The sequence below is a fragment of the Pantherophis guttatus genome, chromosome 2, assembly GCF_059756535.1.
Source record: "Pantherophis guttatus breed Tessera chromosome 2, ASM5975653v1, whole genome shotgun sequence".
NCBI lineage: Eukaryota > Metazoa > Chordata > Lepidosauria > Squamata > Colubridae > Pantherophis > Pantherophis guttatus.
Window position 1 is genome coordinate 100,880,056 of NC_142064.1, and position 6,000 is coordinate 100,886,055.

Below are 6,000 nucleotides of genomic sequence, written 5' to 3' on the forward strand. Positions count from 1 at the left end.
ACGTTTGTTCTTTCTACACAAAAAGCCCCCACAGTTTGAGTTATAAAATGGTTGCATTCTTATCTTCCTAGCATCAAGGAGAAGGTGGGGGGTGCCAGGGAAGAATGGAAGCTTTAACTTAAGTGTAATTAATACAGTTCAAAAGATCAAATAAGATGGTTGCTGTCATAAATACAGCAACATAACAATTCTGCACTATTTCTCCATTCTAGGTTGCAGTCACAACTTGCTTTCCCCATCCCCAGTTGCATCTTACACAGTTTTTGCTCTGCAACTACAAGTACTTAATGGAACCATTGTTCCTTTCATTCACTCTGTGTAATTTTATTTGGTGTGAGCTGAAGATTTGCTTGTGCTTTATCTATCCTCATAGTAACAGTACAATATAAGAAAAAAGAAGATACATTGCTAGTCCTCAAATGCAATCAATGATAACAAAAACTAACCACTCAGGGATCTCATGAATTCACAATAGCATGTTTCAGCAGTATGCACCATGATTGACTGGCTGACTTTCTTTCCTTCTTTTTCTTTCTTCTTTCTTTCTTTTTCTCTCCCTCTTTTTCTTTCTTCCTTTCTCTTCATTTTTTTTCTTTTTCTTGTTTATCTCTTGTCTTCACACAATCAAAATAGGCACAAAGGAAAGGAAATGCAAGCATAACAGGGTATCTCCATAAAGCTTCTTTCTGGCAGAAGGCAAGAAACAAGGCACCTAAGAAGCACAGCCACAATATAACTTAGTTTATATATTATGCAGATGCATGGTTTGCTTTTAAAGTAGGCTGGTTAATAAACCATAGAATCTTAATGCATAGCTATGTAGTAGTAAACCGTAAATCAGAGTGGCTATATTCACACAACTACACCAATTCTAACACACTGCATTATGACTTAGCATTATATTTGCTCTTTCAGGATAAGCAAAATCTGTCTGCATTTGACAACAACAAATACAACTCCCAATTCCTGCCATTGGGAAAAAGGCAATACAGACATAGAATTTGTATATAAGGAAAGGAACAGGGGAGAGACTTGGAAAATAGTAATCACTGTTATATGTTGCAAAGGGTGTATTGTTTACCAAGGTAAGGTGTTACGTCTGCCCAGAGTGAAATTTAATGTCTGAACTCCTAAGTCAAAGTATTTGAAAAGGTTCTCCAGGCACAAAAGTGCTGCCAATGTACTTGCATTCAATGCTGTTGTATGCTGTTTCATGCGCATTGACTCTCTTATATTTCCTCACTCATGATTTTAGCAACTTCTAGTGTCATCAAACCAAAGTTGTAGCAATATAATAGGAACTTGTATTGCCTCAACAATATATGATGTTACTAAAAGATACTGGAACTCATAGTGAGGAAATGACCTTTGTGTGCAAAGTGCCTATTCTGCAGAATTTTCTTTGAGTCTCCATAACATGAACCCAGGGAGGTACAACTCTGCCATAACATATTGTCATCTGAGTTGATGAGCTCCTTCAGTGCTGTAGATATTAGTGCTGCATGCAGTAACTGTTGAATTACTTTGTATTCTGAGCTTAGTCCTGGCAATATGGACACTGCCACCATCAATAAGGGGACAGCAGTTTTCTTCTTTCCTATTGAATTCAAAACTGCTTAGCACCAGTTTTGATTCTGGTATAAAGTTTCCCCTTCAGTGGGCATATGGCTGTAGATAAAAGTGACACTGTGTAAATGTGCTCCTGTATGTTCAGCATATCCCCATTTTAGCCACAATCCCATAAGTGTGATTATATACCAATCAGTCCACTGGTTTATTTCTGTGGCGAGTTTATCTTCCAGTGGCATACCAAGAAGTTGGCAGAATTCTTTCTGAATGTGATACTCTCTGGATGTCTTGGACTAAAAGTCATCAATGGAAGAGAATATATGTAGTCAGGGTTGAACTGTGGAAGCCTTGATACTCTCTGAACTTGGTTCAAATAACCAACCATCCACCAAGCTCAGAGCATGGAAGATTCTACATAAAACTCATCAATCAGCAGGTTAGAGAAGGCAGTAACCCTAAAGTCAGCACACCTCCCATATTGGTTTGTAGCCTGAATATTGTCTCTTCGAGCTGCCACTGAGAAGTGTTCATAAAATGAAATGCCACATTCTATGACTACATTTCCAATCTGAAAGATGTGGCTGTATTCCCAGAAAACAACTCTTGTGCTACTAGAAATAAATGTGACTACCTATATTGGAGATTGATTGTTGTATCTTGCATGGATTGTTGCATTAATCATGCATGCTTCCAAGCTAAAGCACATGCAGAAGCTACTTTATGGGCAAGCAACATTTTAAAAATAAAACCTTTTTGGCTAAGAAAAGACAAGTTTGGTTCTAATTTTAGATCTGTCCTCAGAAATATTTCAGAACAATGCAGCAAAAATATATTAACAGCAAATTTCCTAATGAATGCAGTTTTACATCTGAAATTAGTAAGAAAATAATGACAGACAACACTTGTTAATAATCTGTAAGTAATTATTTCTCCCAGCGGGACCACTCCCTTTTTGAACTCTTGCCTTGTGCCCTGATCTTTTCCTAAGCACCAGGAAAGGGTGTGCCTAGGAATTGAAGTATGTCATTCTTGTTGCTAGCAGAAAACAATGGATTAAAGAAAGCACTCCAAAATCACTATACAGTACTGTAATAGTTTGTAGCCCCCTGCTGGACAGTGTTGAATGTGTGAGTTTCGAGGTTGACCCCAAGAAGTCTGAAGTCAATAGTCTTTATTTAGTTATTACTTATTAGCAGTTTTTAGCTGATTTAAAAGAATACTTATCTTAAGAAGTGCATTTAACTGCTCTTTTAGGGAAAATGTTCTTAAGAGGTCCATTTAGTTATTCTAATATAGAGTAATACTCTCTTTCCAACTCCGTGACTAAACTGCTACCTTTTTTGTCTTTTTCTTACCAAATTCAATTCCCCATGACCACAACTCCTATTTCAAGAGATAAGGAGTTTCCTGCTCATCCTTTACAGGGGATTGGGGAGCCAGAAATTGAAGTCTATATATTTTCTAAAGACTCTGTTGTCTATGTTGCAAAAAGATTGGCATAGCAATGGTTAAAACAAATGATACCCATGTCACATAAAATGATTTGAAGCCACCTCATACTCTGGATGCATAGAAATGAAAAACCTGTAAATGTGCTTCTGTCAATTTTAGTTAGCTAGTAGTCACATAGGAAATGGATTTACAAGCACCTTCCAATCTTTGGGAAAGAGACAAGATTTAGTTGTAGTTACATTCTCTGCATAGATGATAGAAATCCTGCACCTCTAGATAGTGGGGAGAAAAATTCTTGCTATGGACAAGAATGTTTGTGATTCAGAGAATAATACTGAGTTAGAGGAACTAGTGCTTTGACTCAGCATGAGGCAACTTCCCGTTAACCTAGCCTTCCTGCAATTTTAAACAAATGTCTTCTACCATCAATTTTTTTTCAACATAATTTTGAAATTATTCTTTTTTCAAAAAAAATCATTTATGTTATGACATCTTCATCAATGATACTGATTAAGCTTTCTTTCACCTTTATCAACTATGCTACTGTATATTTTCATTACATTCCTTTTCTACAGAGGAATTATTGAGTGTCATTTGTTCTTCTATAAGTGTGTGGTTTGGTATAACAGGGCAAGTACAGACTTCAACGGATAGTTAGAACTGCAGAAAAGACAACTGCAACCAGCCTGTCTTCCATTGAGGACCTGTATATTGCACGTCAGAAGGAGGGCTGAGAAAATATCTACAGACCCTCACATCCTGCCATCACTCTGTGGAACACCTAATTCCCATTATACTGCCTTATGCCTAAGCATATTTAGCCATGTATATGGTTGTGTTAGTATTATCCTTTTCAGCTTTTCTACTACCTTCTCTTATTGCATAATCATCATCATCATCATCATTATATTATTATTTGTTGTTTTGCATGTACACTGAAAGCTTATGCACCAGAGACAAATTCTTTGTGTGTCTAATCACACTTGGCCAAATATTCTATTTTATTCTATTCTATTTACTAAAATCAAGAAGATCCACAGAAAATTGGCTTAGTTTCATCCATCTGTTGTTGCAAAGATTATCAGAAAGACGCCTTTCTTACAGCATCCAAATTTAGTTGAAGGACAGCACAAATTATGATCAGTGTTAAACACATGGACATGCTTCACCTCACCATCACCAAGTGTACCACCACAGAAAGACAAAAGTTATCTTTTGTGAATGGTGGGGATGTATTAGGTGAAGCTAAGGAAGATTCCAGAGTGATAATTAAAGCATCTGGAGATGCCTATATAATTTCTGCCTAAAGTATCTGCATAATAGATAAGATTAATTTGGGCTATCTGACTATAATTTAGAATGCCTTCCACAGTCATCAATCTAATTAGTGGGCTGAAGTAATAGTAATGAGAATAGGCATTATTCCACCTTTTGAAAATATTGTTTTATTATATCATAAAATACATGGTACAGTGATATTTATAGTGTTAACTAGAAATTATTAATACAGGTAGTCCTCAAGTTACAACAGTTAAGTGACTTTTAAGTTACAACAGCACTGAAAAAAGTGACTTGTGACCATTTTTCATACGACCGTTGCAGTACCCCCGTGGTCACATGATCAAAATTCAGACAGTTGGCAACTGACTCGGGTTTCAAATTTTTTTACTACCGGTTCTGTGGGTGTGGCATGGCTTGGTGGGTGTGGCGTGGTGGGCATGGCAGGGGAAGGATACTGTAAAATCCCCCATTTCCTCCCAATCAGCTGGGATTCAGGAGGCAGAGAATGGATGGGGGTGGGACCAGTCAAAGGTGGTATTTACCAGTTCTCCAAACTACTCAAAATTTCTGCTATCGGTTCTCCAGAACTGGTCAGAACCTGCTGAAACCCACCTCTGATCTGACTCATATTTATGATTGTTGCAGTGTCCTGGGGTCAGGTGAACACCTTTTGAAACCTTCTGACAAGCAAAGTCAACGGGGAGGCCAGATTCACTTAACAGCCTTGTTAACTAACTTACTACCTGGAGTGATTCACTTAACAACTGTGGCAAAAAAGGTCATTAAATGAGGCAAAACTCACGTAACAAATTTTTCACTTGGCAACAGAAATGTTGGGCTCCATTGTGGTCGTAAGTCAAGGACTTCCTGTACTGGTATACCATCTTTATAGGATGCCTGGATACTGTAGACGACTTAGTGGGAATGGCCTCTGAATGCACCTGAAATTTAGCTACTTTTTAAATTCTGTCAGTTGGAGAGTTCTGTGTAACTTCTACTCAAGTATTGATAGAATACTTGTTATCCTTAAACGTGCAAATAACCATAAAGTGGATGGCATAATCTCATTGGACAAATGAGTTCAACAACATGTTTTGTGAAATTTTCCTTGTTTCTTTGATGCTGTTTATGTGCTTTGCATGGGAGTTGTCTTCAACAGCATTGGAATTGGCTGTCCTATCAACAATAAGGCATTATTTAGTGTGGTAATTCTTCCTTAAATTAGCTTCCCTGGATTCATTCTGCTTCTGATTTATAACGCTACACCAGCACAGCTTGTGCTACAATTAAAGGGCAAAATTATGTAGTTTGATTTATCCAGGGACACCCCACTGTGAAAGCTAATTTCTGGGAATTGTCTAAATCAAGTAAAGCTACAAGATAGTTGAATAAAATAAAATAGCCGTAAATTCATGTATACAATTTATTGTATTGTTAGCCATACTCACAAAAAATATTTTTACCAAATAATCCAATTGTTTTTATCTTTGTAGAACAAGATTTTCAGCTCTTGCTGGATATGTTCCTAGAGGTTTCATTGCATGATGTAATGGCTTTGGATTTCATGCATTCCTGGAGAATCTGTAGTTTCACTGGCTTTGGAAAACAAAGACAGGAAGAAAATTAACTCAGCCAAAAATATCAGTGATTTCTTTTTAGTTGGAACAATTCCCTACAATGTTTTCCCCCAGGTATTTG